Below are 19,792 nucleotides of genomic sequence, written 5' to 3' on the forward strand. Positions count from 1 at the left end.
TCTCTTTTTTCCTCTCTCTCTTTTCCTCTCTTTTCACTCTCTCTTTTCACTCTCTCTTTTCCCTCTCTTTTCCCTCTCTCTTTTCCCTCTCTCTTTTCCCTCTCTCTTTTCCCTCTCTTTTCCCTCTCTCTTTTCCCTCTCTTTTCCCTCTCTTTTCCCTCTCTCTTTTCCCTCTCTCTTTTCCCTCTCTTTTCCCTCTCTCTTTTCCCTCTCTCTTTTCCCTCTCCTTTTCCTCTCTCTTTTCCCTCTCTCTTTTCCCTCTCTTTTCCCTCTCTTTCCCTCTCTCTTTCCCCTCTCTCTTTCCCCTCTCTCTTTTCCCTCTCTTTTCCCTCTCTTTTCCCTCTCTTTTCCCTCTCTCTTTTCCCTCTCTTTTCCCTCTCTCTTTTCCCTCTCTCTTTTCCCTCTCTCTTTTCCCTCTCTTTTCCCTATCTCTTTCCCTATCTCTTTTCCCTCTCTCTTTTCCTCTCTCTTTTCCCTATCTCTTTTCCCTCTCTTTTCCCTCTCTTTTCCCTATCTCTTTTCCCTCTCTTTTCACTCTCTCTTTCCCTCTCTCTTTTTCCCTCTCTTTTCCCTCTCTCTTTTCCCTCTCTCTTTTCCCTCTCTTTTCCCTCTCTCTTTTCCCTCTCTCTTTTCCTCTCTCTTTCCCTCTCTCTTTTCCCTCTCTCTCTTCGCTCTCTCTTTTCCCTATCTCTTTTCCCTCTCTTTTCACTCTCTCTTTCCCTCTCTCTTTTCACTCTCTCTTCCCTCTCTCTTTTCCCTCTCTCTTTTCCCTCTCTCTTTCCCTCTCTCTTTTCCCTCTCTCTTTTCACTCTCTCTTTTCCCTCTCTCTTTTCACTCTCTCTTTTCACTCTCTCTTTTCCAGGCTGGCCAGAAGACAGATCCATGGATATGGAACGTTTGAGAAGGTCCTGAGGACGTGGATATATATACCTTCACCCTGCTGACTCTATCAATGGGCTCACTCTAGTCTCTACCTGAATGTTCCTGTGTAGGGAACATAGTTAACTGGAAGGTTGGATAGACAAGCATCATCAAGAAGAGAAATAGAGATATAGAGATAACAATCAATCAACCAATCAATCAAACATACAATGAATAAACAGGAAAAGGATGGACACATCGATATTCACAGAAACACGTGTCACTAAGTGCTAGATGGCTTAGACCCACAGTGGGAAGCAGTAGCAATGATACACTCCCCTAAAGACGAAACGTCAAGAGAAACCATAGAGAATAAACAGGAAAAGGATGGATGTGTGAACATGTGTGTGTACATTTAAGCAGTATGTGTGTGTTAGTCCTATATGGCATTAGTAGTAAATATATATATATATATATATATATAAGTGTGTGTGTGTGTGTGTGTGTGTGTGTGTGTGTGTGTGTGTGTGTGTGTGTGTGTGTGTGTGTGTCAAGTTCCCATTCTGCACATTTTGTGCCGGTGTTGTTTTGCACACACACAATCTGCTTATTAATGTGGCCAGTGCTCTGATCCATGCTGCCAAGAACCTTCAATTATGAATCTCTCCTTCCTCCCTCCTCACCGCACTATATATAGCAACATGACAGAGTTAAAAGCAAGGGAAGACAGGGGGAGAGAGAGAGTGACAGAGAGGATAGAGATAGAGATAAGGAGGGGGTGGATATTCCCTCTCTGTCTCTCCTGCCTCTTCTCATTTCCTCTCGTCCTCTCTCCTATCGCAGTCTCTCTGTCTCCCAGTCTCTCTCTCCACCCTTCTCCCCCACTCCCTTAGCTTTATGGTTGGAGTGATGTTGTTGATGATGTGTGTGTGCGTATGCTTGTGTGTATGTGTGTGCCCATGTGTGCCCACCTGGATATGTTTATTTTTGAACCATTCCATTGTAGATTTTGCTTTATGTTTTGGATCATTGTCTTGTTGGAAGACAAATCTCCGTTCCAGTCTCAGGTCTTTTGCAGACTCCATCAGGTTTTCTTCCAGAATGGTCCTGTATTTGGCTCCATCCATCTTCCCATCAATTTTAACCATCTTCCCTGTCCCTGCTGAAGAAAAGCAGGCCCAAACCATGATGCTGCCACCACCATGTTTGACAGTGGGGATGGTGTGTTCAGGGTGATGAGCTGTGTTGCTTTTTTTTTTTTTTTTTAGTTTTGCATTGTTGCCAAAAAGTTCAATTTTGGTTTCATCTGACCAGAGCACCTTCTTCCACATGTTTGGTGTGTCTCCCAGGTGGCTTGTGGCAAACTTTAAACAACACTTTTTATGCATATCTTAAAGAAATGGCTTTCTTCTTGCCACTCTTCCATAAAGGCCAGATTTGTGCAATATACAACTGATTGTTGTCCTATGGACAGAGTGTCCCACCTCAGCTGTAGATCTCTGCAGTTCATCCAGAGTGATCATGGGCCTCTTGGCTGCATCTCTGATCAGTCTTCTCCTTGTATGAGCTGAACGTTCAGAGGGACGGCCAGGTCTTGGTAGATTTGCAGTGGTCTGATACTCCTTCCATTTCAATATTATCGCTTGCACAGTGCTCCTTGGGATGTTTAAAACTTGGGAGATCTTTTTGTATCCAAATCCGGCTTTAAACTTCTTCACAACAGTATCTCGGACCTGCCTGGTGTGTTCCTTGTTCTTCATGATGCTCTCTGCGCTTTTAACGGACCTCTGAGACTATCACAGTGCAGGTGCATTTATACGGAGACTTGATTACACACAGGTGTATTGTATTTATCATCATTAGTCATTTAGGTCAACATTGGATCATTCAGAGATCCTCACTGAACTTCTGGAGAGAGTTTGCTGCACTGAAAGTAAAGGGTCTGAATAATTTTGCACACCCAATTTTTCAGTTTTTGATTTGTTAAAAAAGTTTGAAATATCCAATAAATGTCGTTCCACTTCGTGATTGTGTCCCACTTGTTGTTGATTCTTCACAAAAAAATACAGTTTTATATCTTTATGTTTGAAGCCTGAAATGTGGCAAAAGGTCGCAAAGTTCAAGGGGGCCGAAAACTTTCACAAGGCACTGTATCTTACATGTAACACCGACTGTTGGACAGTCGGTGTTACGAAAAGCTACAGCAACAGCTCTAACCTATCACACATATCTACAGGGAAAGGGAGCGAGGGAGGGAGGGAGGGAGGGAGCAGACCATCTGGTTAGCAAGAAACACACACACACAAAAGTATAGCACACAAGTCTCTCTCTCCACCTGTCTCCCCACAACCTCATAAAGTCCTTCTGTCCTCTAATTTTTCTCTTTCCCTTATTCCATCCCTCTTTCTTTCTCTCTCTCCTCAGTAAGAGTATATTTATCACTGATAAACTCCTATCTCTACGGCTACTAAGCCTCATCCCCATCTCCTCTTCCTTTCTATCTCTATGTGTCTATATCTCTATTGCCTCATCTCTCTCTTTCCTTCTCCTCATCCTCTACCTGTCAAACAGTACAGACATTTCTCCTCTCTCTGCCTCTATCCCTTTCTCTCTCTCTCTCTCTCTCTCTCTCTCTCTCTCTCTCTCTCTCTCTCTCTCTCTCTCTCTCTTCAGATCCACACCTTTCACCTTCAACTACTCTATGTGCTTCCATTCACTACCCTTTTCACTGTATCCCTCCTTTCCTTTTCTGGTCCTCTACCTTCACCTTCTTTATCTCTCCTTTCTCTACCCCTGGTCTCTCTATCTCTCCTCTCTCTACCCCTGGTCTCTCTATCTCTCCTTTCTCTACCCCTGGTCTCTCTATCTCTCCTTTCTCTACCCCTCGGCTCTCTATCTCTCCTTTGTCAACCCCTGGTCTCTCTATCTCTCCTTTCTCAACCCCTCGGCTCTCTATCTCTCCTTTCTCAACCCCTGGTCTCTCTATCTCTCCTTTCTCAACCCCTGGTCTCTCTATCTCTCTACCCCTGGTCTCTCTATCACTCCTTTCTCTACCCCTGGTCTCTCTATCTCTCCTTTCTCTACCCCTGGTCTCTCTATCTCTCCTTTCTCTACCCCTGGTCTCTCTATCTCTCCTTTCTCTACATCTCGTCTCTCTATCTCTTCTTTCTCTACCCCTGGTCTCTCTATCTCTCCTTTCTCTACCCCTGGTCTCTCTATCTCTCCTTTCACTACCCCTGGTCTCTCTATCTCTCCTTTCTCAACCCCTCGGCTCTCTATCTCTCCTTTGTCAACCCCTGGTCTCTCTATCTCTCCTTTCTCTGCCCCTGATCTCTCTATCTCTCCTTTCTCTACCCCTGGTCTCTCTATCTCTCCTTTCTCTACCTCTCGTCTCTCTATCTCTCCTTTCTCTACCCCTGGTCTCTCTATCTCTCCTTTCTCTGCCCCTGGTCTCTCTATCTCTCCTTTCTCTACCCCTGGTCTCTCTATCTCTCCTTTCTCTACCTCTCGTCTCTCTATCTCTCCTTTCTCTACCCCTGGTCTCTCTATCTCTCCTTTCTCTACCTCTCGTCTCTCTATCTCTCATTTCTCTACCCCTCAGCTCTCTATCTCTCCTTTCTCAACCCCTCGTCTCTATATCTCCTCTTTCTCAACCCCTCGTCTCTCTATGTCTCCTTTCTCTACCTCTCATCTCTCTATCTCTCCTTTCTCAACCCTTCTTCTCTCTATCTCTCCTTTCTCAACCCTTCGTCTCTCTATCTCCTCTCTATCTCTTCTTTCTCTACCTCTCGTCTTTATATCTCTCCTTTCTCTACCACTCATCGCATGTGTCCATTCATCCCAGTGAGAGATGCAGCGTCAGCAAACCCACAGAGGGGAAAGAGAAAAAGAGAGTAAGAGAGAAAGAGATAGAGAGAGAGAATAGGAGAAGAGAACATGTGAGAGAGAGAGAAAGAGAGAGGGAAAGAGAGAGAGAGAGAGAGACAGACAGAGACAGAGACAGAGACAGAAAGAGTTGGCTGTCCTAAGGGTGCAAATACGACTGAAAAGAGGTAGAATGAAAGAGAGGATCATGTCCTGAAACCCAGAGATGGAAATTAGTGAAAAAAAGAAGTGAGCTGCAAGAAGCAGCAGAGGCAGTAGAGAAACAAGAGAAGAGAGGGATAAAGAGAGGGGTGTGAAAGGATTGCAGTGTTTCTCCTCCTCAGCAGTGAGTGGGCTCGGGGAAAGTAGGTTACCAGCCCAGCAGCAGAGCACACACACACACACACACACACACACACACACACACACACACACACACACACACACACACACACACACACACACACACACACACACACACACACACACACACAGCATGTACACATGCTGATCATACATGCAGACTGGGCACACTCTCAAGAAATAGCAGCACATCAGACCACCCTGACATCTCTCCCTCCACACACACGACACCATCTTGTCTCAGTAGATGATGATGATGTTGTTCCATTCAGATAGGGTGGGGGAGGGGGAAGCTAACACTGCTGCTGGCGCTAGTGCCACTTCATGTGACAAATGTGACACACGCACACACACACACACAAATGCAATTGCATGTACAAACACACACATATGCCAGTACACACACTACAGCCAATACTACCATCTGCGCAATTTCCTACGCAAACACACACAAGAACTATCTACACACATATTTGCCAATACCCCAATCCCAAACGCGCACACGCACACGCACACACACACACACACACACACACACACACACACACACACACACACACACACACACACACACACACACACACACACACACACACACACACACACACACACAGTATACCAATTGCCCCTCTTCCATCTTCCCCCACATAAACATAGCCAATAGCCATACCCAAGCTGCTCCTCTATTAACAGAACAAACCAAGCCTGCAGGTCATGTAAACCATTCAGCATCAAACACATGAACGTCCAACACAAAGCTGAATGGGTCCCTTTTTCATGTCTCTCCATACACGTATGTTCCTGTGAGTTCATGTGGGATGAATGTTTGTGCTCTGCATATGTGTTGTGTTTGTGTGCATGCGTGCATATGTGCGTGTGTGGATGTGCATGTTTGTGTGTACTTCATTGTGCATGTGTGTCTGTGTGTGTGTGTGCTGACCCTCTGCTACAGTCTCCTCCATCTTCTCCCCTGTCACTAGCTACACTAAGAGACGAACAGAGCCTGTGGTCATAACTTGACTGATATAGCCTCCCCCTTTTCCCAGTCACATCCCTCTTCCCCTCTCTCCTGCCTCCGTCTCTCTCTCCATCCTCTGTTATATAATACGCATGGTATGGCTGGGACTCGATAGGCTAAAATGGCCTCCTTTCCTCATCTCCTTTCCTTATACAATGCAACGCTTTGATATTATTTGACAGAACGGCAGAAGGAGAGACTGGGAGGGAAATGGAAGAACAAAAACGAAAGAGTGATTTCACCTGGCTATAAAGAGACTTTAGAGAGAGAAAGCCATTTGGACAAAGATTCATCTAGGGGTTTGTCTGGTCAAATAAAGGCATAGTATAGTATGCTGTATGTATGCTGACATGATATACTGCCCCATGCACACTAGCATCAGTACATCAGCTTCTATATGATAGTGGAGAAATAGTATCAGTCTCTAGCTGTAAACTACAGTTTTTAACAATCACTTTGGCACTAATTTCAGAACCTTGTGGTCATTTTTCAAAGCTCCAGACACAAAACTCAAAACGGTCGTCACTTGTAACACAGGCTGTCCAATGTTCAAAACATGAATTCATATCTTTAAAGAAACCTTGCAGTTGCAGAATCATTGTTTCAAATAACTCATTTATAATGAAATACCATAGGAACATTCATTTAGATCACCCACACACAAGATACCGATAGTTTCACTGTGTAGTTGTTCATACAATCATGAAATATTGTAATACAAAATATGTGACACGTTTCATTACTACTACACGTAAATACGTCACTGTAAAAGGACTAGTAGAGAGAATACTACAGACACGGTGGAATCATTGAATAAAATATGAAATTTATTGATGAAATACAATAAAATTCCAACATAGGTTTCTTTGAATCAAAACAAAAATAATTAGCTAAAAAATAAATAAAAAACAGTTAAATGTCAACTGCAGTGGATGTTTTCATTAGCCAAACATCTTGGGAAGAACCTTCTGGCGAATCCAGGCCTGACACTGGTCTGCCGTGATGTCATTGCATGCGTCATCCATGGCCTGGAGAAGGGTGGCTTGTTCGTGAGGGAGCCTATCATATACCTTCCACCTCCATGTGGAGAAAAATTCCTCAATCGGGTTAAGGGAAGGAGAGTATGGGGGTAAGTACAGGGTGGTAAATTGTGGATGGGCCTGAAACCATGCTTGCACCATTTGAGCATGGTAGAACCTGACATTATCCCACACAATGACATAGGTCACACCATCAGATCTACAGACCTGATTTAGCTCATCAAGGAAGGTTACATTCAAACAGCGAATCATGTGGCTGCCTGCAACTCAATATATAGAGTATATAGAGTAGAGGGCTTTAGTAGTTGTTCGACCAAACATTAGAACGGGCAAGATGCCTAATCTAAGCAACTTTGACCGTGTTGTGATTGTTGATGCCACACATGGTGATTCCAGCATCTCAGAAACAGCTGCCTTCCTGGGATTTTTACGCACTACAGCCTCTAGAGTTTACAGAGAATGGTGTGATAAACAAAACACATTCAGTGAGCAGCAGTTCTGTGGGCAAAACCACCTTGTTAATGAGAGAGGTCAGAGGAGAATGTCCAGACTCATTCAATCTAACAGAAAGGCCACAAATGCTCAAATAACAGCCGTTTAAAACAGTGGTGTGCAGAAGGGCATCTTTTAACGTACAACACAGTGAATAATTCAGGCTGTTGTAGAGGCAAAGGGGGTCCTACACAGTACTAGATTGGTGTACCTAATAAAGTGGCCGGTGAGTGTACAGTAATGTCAAATCTGAAAACACGCCCTGGAAAAGTGGTACATGGGACCATAGAAACAGTGTCTGAAAAGAATGACGATGAAATATTACATCAAATGATAATGTAGTCCAATTGGTTCATGTTCCACGGTAATTGGTGTCAATGGATCTCGTTATCCTGAAACATTCATGATCTAAACATGGAATATTGTTTGTCAGTTTCCATACAACTATGCATTAAGAGTAATGCAACAGTTACTTATCATTTTGAGCAGTTGTATCAATTGATAGTTAGATAATTGTAATGAAATGAATAGACAGTCATTTCAGATGTAATGTGTGAATTGCATTTTGAAAAGGTAATACTTTGATGTTAAGTTGTGTCATTTTGAACAGGTGATTATAGGTCATTGAACAAATGATCTTAGCTTTATGTGTATTGTATCCAAGCAATTGGAAAAAGTGTTTTGAAAAATTTGCATTTTGATCATTGGTTGTGAGTTTTGTGTCTAGAGTTTTGAAAAATGACATCAAGGTTCTGAAATTAGTGCCAAAGTAAAAAACTATAATACCTTCTACCTCGAGCCTCAGTTTAGCCTCTGTGGCTGTACCTGTCCCTGCAGCGCCTGGCCTCACTCTGGCCCTCTCTAGCCCATATGTCTCATGCCATTTTGTCACACTTGTCACTGTCACCTTTTGTTATGCTGTGTGTGTGTGTGTGTGTGTGTGTGTGTGTGTGTGTGTGTGTGTGTGTGTGTGTGTGTGTGTGTGTGTGTGTGTGTGTGTGTGTGTGTGTGTGTGTGTGTGTGTGTGTGTGTGTGTGTGTGTGTGTGTGTGTGTGTGTGTGTGTGTGTGTGTGTGTGTGTGTGTGTGTGCTCGCGTTGGGGTTGGGGTATTGGCAAATATGTGTGTAGATAGTTTTTGTGTGTGTTTGGGTAGGAAATGTGCGTGCGTGCATGTACTGCAGGTAGAGGCAGGTGTCTACACAGAGAGCAGGTTTATCTGGTAGCAGCGTGCCCATGTGACTAAAGAAGTCGAGCATGAAGAAGCCATCCATTAACAATGCTCTCTCTCTCTATTTTTCTCTCTCCGTCTATTTCTCTCTCTCTGTCTTTGTCTTGCTGTCTGTCTCTCTCTCGTTATTTCTCTCCTGCTCTCCCTCTTTGTCTCTCTCATTCTCTTTCTCCGCACTCTGCACCCAGCTCCCAAAAATAGCATTGCTCCACGTCACCCCCCGCTCCCCACAAACACACACACACACATATACACACACACATATGCACACACACATATGCACACACACACATACATACACACTGAAATACACACATACAGTACCAGCCTGCCATCAAAATGGGATAATTCAGCGGAAAGCTAGAATGCAAGAGTGAGAAATGGAGAAAGAGAGGAGGGGGTAGTGAAAGAGAAGGTATAGACTGAGAGATGGAGACAGAGAGGAGGGGGTAGTGAAAGAGAAGGTATAGACTGAGAGATGGAGAAAGAGAGGAGGGGGTAGTGAAAGAGAAGGTATAGACTGAGAGATGGAGACAGAGAGGAGGGGGTAGTGAAAGAGAAGGTATAGACTGAGAGATGGAGAAAGAGAGGAGGGGGTAGTGAAAGAGAAGGTATAGACTGAGAGATGGAGAAAGAGAGGAGGGGGTAGTGAAAGAGAAGGTATAGACTGAGAGATGGAGAAAGAGAGGAGGGGGTAGTGAAAGAGAAGGTATAGACTGAGAGATGGAGAAAGAGAGGAGGGGGTAGTGAAAGAGAAGGTATAGACTGAGAGATGGAGAAAGAGAGGAGGGGGTAGTGAAAGAGAAGGTATAGACTGAGAGATGGAGACAGAGAGGAGGGGGTAGTGAAAGAGAAGGTATAGACTGAGAGATGGAGAAAGAGAGGAGGGGGTAGTGAAAGAGAAGGTATAGACTGAGAGATGGAGAAAGAGAGGAGGGGGTAGTGAAAGAGAAGGTATAGACTGAGAGATGGAGACAGAGAGGAGGGGGTAGTGAAAGAGAAGGTATAGACTGAGAGATGGAGAAAGAGAGGAGGGGGTAGTGAAAGAGAAGGTATAGACTGAGAGATGGAGAAAGAGAGGAGGGGGTAGTGAAAGAGAAGGTATAGACTGAGAGATGGAGAAAGAGAGGAGGGGGTAGTGAAAGAGAAGGTATAGACTGAGAGATGGAGAAAGAGAGGAGGGGTAGTGAAAGAGAAGGTATAGACAGAGATGGAGAAAGAGAGGAGGGGGTAGTGAAAGAGAAGGTATAGACTGAGAGATGGAGAAAGAGAGGAGGGGGTAGTGAAAGAGAAGGTATAGACTGAGAGATGGAGAAAGAGAGGAGGGGGTAGTAAAAGAGAAGGTATAGACAGAGAGATGGAGACAGAGAGAGAGAGAGAGAGAGAGAGAGAGAGAGAGAGAGAGAGAGAGAGAGAGAGAGAGAGAGAGAGAGAGAGAGAGAGAGAGAGAGAGAGAGAGAGAGAGAGAGAGAGAGAGAGAGAGAGAGAGAGAGAGAGAGAGAGAGAGAGAGAGAGAGAGAGAGAGAGAGAGAGAGGGAGAGAGACAGAGAGAGAGAAAGAGAGAGAGAGAGAGTAGCATTACCTATCTAAACATGATATACACTGGTATTTGGTGTTTGCAAAAGCAGCAGCTACTCTTCCTGGGCTTCACACAAAACATGGAACATAATACAGAATGACATAATACAGAACATTATTAGACAACAACAGCTCAAGGACAGAACTACATACATTAAGAACACCTTCCTAATTTTGAGTTGCACTTCCTTTCGCCCTCAGCACAGCCTTAATTCATCGGGGCATGGACTCCATAAAAGCCTCGAAAGCTTTGCACAGGGATTCAGGCCCATGTTGACTCCAATGCTTCACACAGTTGTGTCAAGTTGGAAAACCCATCAGCGTTGCAGTTCATGACACACTCAAACCAGTGCGCCTGGCCCCTACAACCATACCCCGTTCAAAGGCACTTTTTTGTCTAGCCCTATTTACTCTCTAAATGGCACACATACACAACATACACAATCCATGTCTCAATTGTCTCAAGGCTTAAAAATCCTTCTTTAACTTGTCTCCTCCCCTGACATCAATACGGGATCATAGCTTTAGTCTGGAATCACCTGGTCAGTATATGTCATGGAAAGAGTTGTTAATGCTTTGTACACTCAGTACATTCCCCAATGCATTCAGAAAGTATTCAGCACTTAGTACATTCCCCAGTGCATTCAGAAAGTATTCAGCACTCAGTACATTCCCCAATGCATTCAGAAAGTATTCAGCACTCAGTACATTCCCCAGTGCATTCAGAAAGTATTCAGCACTCAGTACATTCCCCAATGCATTCAGAAAGTATTCAGCACTCAGTACATTCCCCAGTGCATTCAGAAAGTATTCAGCACTCAGTACATTCCCCAGTGCATTCAGAAAGTATTCAGCACTCAGTACATTCCCCAGTGCATTCAGAAAGTATTCAGCACTCAGTACATTCCCCAGTGCATTCAGAAAGTATTCAGCACTCAGTACATTCCCCAGTGCATTCAGAAAGTAAGACATAGTACTGAAGAATGGATGACATAGTACTGAAGAAACGTTTTGGCTCATGAGCACCACTTTCCAAACTACTGGCTAAAAATGTACTAAAAACCCGAATTTAACGTCCGCGCTATTTATACTTTATAAATAGTTTAGAAATGTTTTGAGTGAGCAGTGTAATTTCTCTCAAAAAGATGGGTTTGCCATCTGAAGACATTCCAGCAGTACCTGTTAAAAGAATTAGCACACAATACAGGATGTTTAATGACATATACATAATAATTAGCTTACTGACATTTGCAAATGTGGGAGTAATGATTAATACATGGTGAACACACATGCCTTATAAATGGTTTATTAGGTACCCTTAAAATGAAGTTTTACCGAATTTTAAACTAACCCTTCCCCTAACCATTTTCCTAACCTTAAACTAATTCACCGAGCCTGTTATGTAAATTCTCCTAACCTTCGTTGTTAGTTCTCCTAACCAGCAAAGTAAATTCTCCTAACCTTCGTTGTTAGTCCTCCTAACCAGCAAAGTAAACTCTCCTAACCTTCGTTGTTAGTCCTCCTAACCAGCAAAGTAAATTCTCCTAACCTTCGTTGTTAGTCCTCCTATAACCAGCAAAGTAAACTCTCCTAACCTTCGTTGTTAGTCCTCCTAACCAGCAAAGTAAATTCTCCTAACCTTCGTTGTTGGTCCTCCTAACCAGCAAAGTAAACTCCCCTAACCTTCGTTGTTCGTTCTCCTAACCAGCAAAGTAAACTCTCCTAACCTTCGTTGTTAGTCCTCCTAACCAGCAAAGTAAACTCTCCTAACCTTCGTTGTTAGTTCTCCTAACCAGCAAAGTATACTCTCCTAACCTTCGTTGTTAGTTCTCCTAACCAGCAAAGTAAACTCTCCTAACCTTTGTTGTTAGTTCTCCTAACCAGCAAAGTAAACTCTCCTAACCTTCGTTGTTAGTTCTCCTAACCAGCAAAGTAAATTCTCCTAACCTTCGTTGTTAGTCCTCCTAACCAGCAAAGTAAATTCTCCTAACCTTCGTTGTTAGTCCTCCTAACCAGCAAAGTAAACTCTCCTAACCTTCGTTGTTAGTTCTCCTAACCAGCAAAGTAAATTCTCCTAACCTTCGTTGTTAGTCCTCCTAACCAGCAAAGTAAATTCTCCTAACCTTCGTTGTTAGTCCTCCTAACCAGCAAAGTAAATTCTCCTAACCTTCGTTGTTAGTCCTCCTAACCAGCAAAGTAAATTCTCCTAACCTTCGTTGTTCGTTCTCCTAACCAGCAAAGTAAACTCTCCTTGAAATTCTCCTTTGTTGTTATGGTGGAATAAGCAGCCAGGGCTCAGGAAAATACTTGTTGTATTTATTTAGTTATTTATTTTTGAAGGCAAATCATACTCAATGAACGTTTTGTTATTGTTGATGTCATTGACATTGTTGTTATAGACGTTTTTATTCTGATACCTATTAGTTTTGTACTATACTCCAGTTCATTGAGTATGATCTGCCCTCGTAAATAAATAAGTCAATAAATACAACAAATAGAGCTGTAACAACCTCCAAGATATCTGATCAGTTAGGTCTTCCAAATAGTATGATATTGCATAACCGGGTAAGATGTACGATACTATACGTCCTCTAATTCGTATGATATTGCATAACCGGGTAAGATGTACGATACTATACGTCCTCTAATTCGTATGATATTGCATAACCGGGTAAGATGTACGATACTATACGTCCTCTAATTCGTATGATAATGTACGACTACTATTCCATTCATAATGTAACCTAATATAGCATAACATATCATACTAAATGGAGGGAAACACATTTGCATACCAAATCTTACGAATTGCCCTGAGGCCAGGTCGGTAAGTTACACATCTGATCACAAGGCCTGGGCTTGGACCACGGTATCTCCCTGCAGCGCATTACTTCTCTAACCAACTCTCCAACCTCTACACCCGGTCCTTTCAGTTACAAATTCCTGTTGATCAATAATTGATCTATGAATGCCATTGATGGATTGTCTGGGGAGACCTGGTTCACTCTCTGATTACAGAGAGAAGGGAAACCAAAAGATGATGTGGTCCTGGAAGACTGGAGCTGTTGACCCCTGACCCCTGCATTAAAAAAAACTTTCTAGCGACTGCACCGCTGTGCTTCATTACTGCATGATCCTGGGGGGACGCCGTGTGTGCAGGCTTTTGTCCCAACCCAGCACTAACACACCTGATTCAATTACATACGTTCTTGGTGGTTACCCTTTGTCTGCAATTGATTGAAGTCAAATCCACTGGGACACAAACGCACGCACACACACACACACACATACACACGCACACACATACACACGCACACATGCACACACACACACGCACACGCACACACGCACGCACGCACGCACGCACGCACACACACACACACACACACACACACACACACACACACACACACACACACACACACACACACACACACACACATACACATACACATACACATACACATGCACATGCACATGCACATGCACACATACACACACATACACACACGCACACACACACACACACGCACGCACGCGCACGCCCGCACGCACGCACGCACACACACACACACACACACACACACACACACACACACACATACACATGCACACATACACACATACACACACACACTCCTTTCTCTAATCCTCTCAAATGCAGATGTAGAGGCTGGAGAAGTTGAACCACCTGGACACACTTTAACTGGCTTTCCAGATCCTTCCATATTGTGTGTGTATCAGTTGCACCACAGTTTGTCCCCGAGCAAAGTGTCAACTCCATCCAGGACAAGCTGCAGTTCAAATCAAACACACCTCTGAAAAGCCATTATATCTGCTATTGATTAGAACAAGGACGAAATGTTATAATAACAGGTCAAATAACAAGGACTAAGCTGAAACCCCAGGAGACTGATAGCCCCACCTGGCTGAGGTCTGGAAACACTAGATCCACCCAACCAAGGGCACCAAACACATCAACAAGGCTACAGTAGAAGGCATCCTGAGATAAACACATAGGCTCCAATCCTAACTGTGCTTAAGTCAAATGCTCTCACAAATGTCCCATTGACTTCAATGTATGATTTACACAAAAGGTGCACTTCTCTCAATTCAGGACTGGGCCTATAAGCTACAAACAGCAGTAGGAGAAATACACAAGCTTTGACAGATGTAACACCCTTTATTGACCTATAACCACGTCTCAGTAGAGTTGAAAATGCGATGGACATTGAACTTTCGTTTTTTATTCGGTACAGGAAACATAAACATGCTCATATTTCCTTCATGCAGATTGTGTTAGATTCACATGAAAATGTCTCGCCAATTGGATGGAAACCGAGCGAACGACACAGAATATCCAGTTATAGGCAGAATCAAATCAAATGTTATTTGTCACATGATTCGTAAACAACAGGTGTAAACTACAGGTAAGTGGTTACTTATGAGTCATTTTCAACAATCCAGAGTTAAAGATTAAAATATCTAATAATTGAAATCGAATTGAAATCCTAACTTCAGATACGTTACTCAACGTGACTCACAAACTTGGGTCATCAGAATGACGTGGCACAATCTGCACCGTTACAGTTTTTTTCGATTGCTAAACGACAGTGGACACAACTGGAGTCACATGTGCGAAACTCAAAACTACAGTCTGCACAGCAGCAGTTCATGTGGACCAAACTCTAGTTCGTTTTTCATTGCTTGAACACAGTTTTCAAAACTCTACACACTTATCCCATGACTTTAACCACAACCTGCACAACACTGTGGATTTACAGCACTTTGTTCAAATGCTAACACACTGCTGTCAAAACTGTGAACCACACATTCAAAACGGAATAGATTTCAGCCTTGTGCCTTTCAAACACTGCTGATTGCAATTTCAGCTGAAAGGCTAAGCAGGTGTCTTGTTTTAGACTTGTTAGTGAACACACACATATATTACAGTATATATAGGTAGAGCTCAGAAAGACTCATTTTGGAAATGGAACAAGGAAGATGGGTTCGTGGAGGGAGAAGGGTGGCAGGGAGAGGGCGGATGCGTGGAGGAAGACAAAGAAGACAAAGAGCTGTTATTTCAGATGAAAAAGGGCTACACTTATAGACCATGTCGTGAACCATGGTCTCTCATTGAGAGAGGCAGGGTTGAGGGTGCAACCCAATCTGCAAAGATCCACAGTGGAATCTGTAATGCCAATTTTCCATCATGCAAACAGGTGAGAGTTACATCCTTACAGTAAATGAAGACATTACAGGAATCTATTTTGTATTGCAATTATAGAATATTTACACAGATATATATTACAGTAAGTTTGACTGTAAAATATATTTTTACAACAGGACCCAAAGGCTGCCCTCAACAGGGGGAAGAGGAAAAATATTTTCAGATGCGCAAGAAAATGCTATTGTTGACATGGTTGTTGTCAACAATGCAATAAAACTGCGAGAGATTCAAGAGTGCTGTCTGATAATGATATATTTGAAAATGTTAATTCTGTCAGCACAACAACTATTGCTTGAGTCCTAAAGAAACACCAAGTTACAATGAAACAGTTATACACTGTACCGTTTGAGAGAAACAGTGAACGGGTAAAAGAGCAAAGATACCAATATGTCCAGGTAAGACGTCTGAGGTTACGTACACAGCTATACAAAATATTTACAGTAAAAAAAAAAACACTAGCATTTCTACAGTAAAACTGTGCACTTACTGTTTTTCAGAGAGTAATGGAGGTGGAAGCACTGGAAAGACCACATTCATTTGTATTTATCGATGAAGCTGGATTTAACCTTGTCAAAACACGGCGCAGAGGAAGGAATGTTATAGGTCAAAGGGCCACTGTGGAGGTTCCAGGCCAAAGGGGGGAAATATCACCATGTGTGCTGCAATGGCCAATGATGGTTTGCTTCTCAACACACCCATATAACACAGAAAGGCTTATAGCTTTCCTAGAACAGCTCTATGCTCAGCTAGTGCCAGCAGAACAAGGGGAGCCAGTAAGAAACCCCCAAGTTTTTTTGTCATAGTTTGCGATAACGTTGCTTTTCACCACTCTGCAGCTGTCACAGATTGGTTTGCAGCACATCACAGATGTATGATTTTGTACCTGCCTGCATATTCACCCTTCCTCAACCCAATAGAGGAGTTTTTCTGCCTGCATATTCACCCTTCCTCAACCCAATACAGGAGTTTTTCTGCCTGCATATTCACCCTTCCTCAACCCAATACAGGAGTTTTTCTGCCTGCATATTCACCCTTCCTCAACCCAATAGGGAGTTTTTCTCTGCCTGGAGGTGGAAAGTGTTTGGTCACCACCCACATGACCAAATGTCTCTTTTGGAAGCCACCCACATGACCAAATGTCTCTTTTGGAAGCCACCCACATGACCAAATGTCTCTTTTGGAGGCCATGCGTGCCGGATGTGAGGACACGAGTCCAGAGGACTGCCAGGGATGGATAAGGCACTCCAGAAGGTTCTTCCCCAGGTGCATGGCAAGAGAAAACATTAGATGTGATGTTGAAGAAAACCTGTGGCCTGATGCTAGAGAGAGGCAGGATTAGCCCCTCAATTATTTGTTCGAATTACAGTATGTACTTTTAGTTTCTACCTTTTTTTTCTCATTACTGTAATTCCGTAAATTACTACAGAAGCAAACTGCTCATTTTCATTTACCTTAAAGAATTGTTATGTTCTAAAATGTTTAATAAATCATGTGAAAGAATGTCACTCTTTTCTTTGAAGAAAATATGACTTTGTATGAAGTCACTGAAATTGTTCAAACTGTAAAGATGAAAAGTTTGTATTTTCTGTATTGGTGTTTGATGCTAGTGTTTTTACTCTCAGTGTGTTCTGAGTGACAGTGTGTGTTATCTCAGTGAGGGTTGTGCATAGTGTTTGGCTGCACTGAGCGTGTTTTGAGCCATGTGTTAAGAGTTGTGTTGCTTGGAATGAGTTTTGCAGGTGATGTGAACTGTTTAGCTCAGGTGACTGTAGTGCAGACTGTAGTTAGAGTTTTGCACATGTGACTCCAGTTGTGCCCACTGTCGTTTAGCAATCGAAAAAAAAAACTGTAAGTGGGACTAGGGAATATGACTGTGGTTAGAACTGTTCATAGGTCAGTTTCAACCTGCCAGATAACCTGAGCTGGCCTGTAAATACTGATCCTGGTTCAGTTTTAGCATGTTGTTGTATGTGAGAGTAGAGACTAGAGCCTTCCCAGGGGAATCATAATATGGATCAATTCACACATCTGTTACCAGACAGTAGACAATAGTCAGTGATATGAGGCAATCAGAGTGGGCCTGAGAGGACACACACACAGATACACTGAGTGGGCAAAACATTAAAAAACACCTTCCTAATATTGAGTTGGACCCGCCCTTTCCCCTCAGAACAGCCTCAATTCGTCAGAACATGGACTCTACAAGGTGTCGAAAGCTTTCCACAGGGATGCTGCCCATGTTGATTACCAATGCTTCCCACAGTTGTGTCAAGTTGGCTGGATGTCCTCTGGGTGGTGGACCATTCTTGATGCACACAGGAAACTGTTGAGCGTGAAAAACCCAGCAGCTTTATAAAGGCACTTACATTTTGTTGTCTTGCCCATTCACCCACTGAATGGCCCACACACACAATCCATGTCTCATTTGTCTGAAGGCTTAAAATCCTTCTTTAACCTCTCCTCCCCTTCATCTACACTGATTGAAGTGGATAAAACAAGTGATATCAATAAGTTATCACAGCTTTCACCTGAATTTATCTGGTCAGTCTGTCATGGAAAGAGTAGGTGTTCCTAATGTTTTGTAAACTCAGTGTATATCCATGTTGTAGATACACAGCAGAAGCGTGGGCCTGGCAAAGGTATAGTCAGGTCAGAGTAGCCTGGTTTCCATTTCTGATGGATAATTAAGGCTGTAACGGTCATGGAATTTTGGATGATGGTTATTGGTCAGACAAAACAACCGTGGTCATCGTAATAACCGTTAGAATAGCTAAATGATAATAAAAACAATGATATATATATATTTTGTACACTCAGTGTATAGCGCCTACACAAAAACACGCATACACACACCCACTCAGGAGGAAGAAACACTATGGAATAGGAAGGAAGAAGAGGAGGAGGTATAGCGAGAGTGATGGAACGGAAGAAAGAAGAGGAGGAGGAATAGTGAGAGTGATGGATTGGAAGAAAGAAGAGGAATAGTGAGAGTGATGATTGGAAGAAAGAAGAGGGAGAAGTATAGAGAGAGTGATGGATTGGATGGAAGAAGAGGGAGAAGTATAGAGATAGTGATGGATTGGATGGAAGAAGAGGGAGAAGTATAGAGAGAGTGAGGGATTGGATGGAAGAGGGAGGGAGGGAGGGAGGGAGGGAGGGAGGGAGGGAGGGAGGGAGGGAGGGAGGGAGGGAGGGAGGGAGGGAGGGAGGGAGGAGGTCTCGCCAGTGAAAGTCTTTCATACAGCCTTTGTTATTTTTTTGTCTGGCGGGAAGTGAGTGATCCAGACCAGGAGACGTGACTAAGTTGGTAGAGACAACAGGCCGCTGTGTGTGTGTGTGTGTGTGTGTGTGTGTGTGTGTGTGTGTGTGTGTGTGTGTGTGTGTGTGTGTGTGTGTGTGTGTGTGTGTGTGTGTGTGTGTGTGTGTGTGTGTGTGTGTGTGTGTGTGTGTGTGTGTGTGTGTGTGTGTGTGTGTGTGTGTGTGTGCGTGCGCGTGTGTGTGATACCTATTCCACACTGGTACCTCATAATTTACACCAGTAAACAAACACACACACACGCACACACTTTCCAGAAACCAATGTCAAATAACACACATGGTAACACAGTAGTGATGGGGGAAGAAATTGGTACAGCTACATATCATCCTTCTGTAGCTCAGTTGGTAGAGCATGGTGCTTGTAATGCCAGGGTAGTGGGTTCGATTCCTGGGACCACACATACGTAGAATGTATGCACACATGACTGTAAGTCGCTTTGGATAAAAGTGTCTGCTAAATGGCATATATTATCACAATAGTATTTTGGACTATATTATATTGATACATTGACTCCAAGTATCGATTTGTAAAAATATATAAATATTTGAAATTGTTGCATGTTTTTGCATGAAATTGTTGCAACAATTTCAAATATTTTACTGAGTATCAGCTTATATAAGGAAATCAGTTAATTTAAATAAATAAATTAGGCCCTAATCTATGGATTTCACATGACTGGGAATACAGATATGCATCTGATGGTCAGACACCTTAAAAAAGGTAGGGGCGTGGATCAGAAAACCAGTCAGTATCTGCTGGGACCACCATTTGCCTCATGCAGCGCGACACATCTCCTTCT

The 19,792-nt window shown here is 43.1% G+C and overlaps 1 protein-coding gene and 1 long non-coding RNA gene across 2 annotated transcripts in view; one reads left to right on the top strand and one right to left on the bottom strand.

Moving 5' to 3' along the window:
* Positions 1-19,792, bottom strand: part of LOC118374962 (voltage-dependent P/Q-type calcium channel subunit alpha-1A-like) — a 190,746-nt gene that overhangs the window by 160,785 nt on the left and 10,169 nt on the right.
* Positions 9,413-10,090, top strand: LOC127930102 (uncharacterized). Its single transcript, XR_008136771.1, has 3 exons — positions 9,413-9,673; positions 9,723-9,820; positions 9,870-10,090. It is a non-coding gene; the product is annotated as an uncharacterized LOC127930102 (long non-coding RNA).

The sequence above is a fragment of the Oncorhynchus keta genome, chromosome 5, assembly GCF_023373465.1.
Source record: "Oncorhynchus keta strain PuntledgeMale-10-30-2019 chromosome 5, Oket_V2, whole genome shotgun sequence".
Classification (NCBI taxonomy): domain Eukaryota; kingdom Metazoa; phylum Chordata; class Actinopteri; order Salmoniformes; family Salmonidae; genus Oncorhynchus; species Oncorhynchus keta.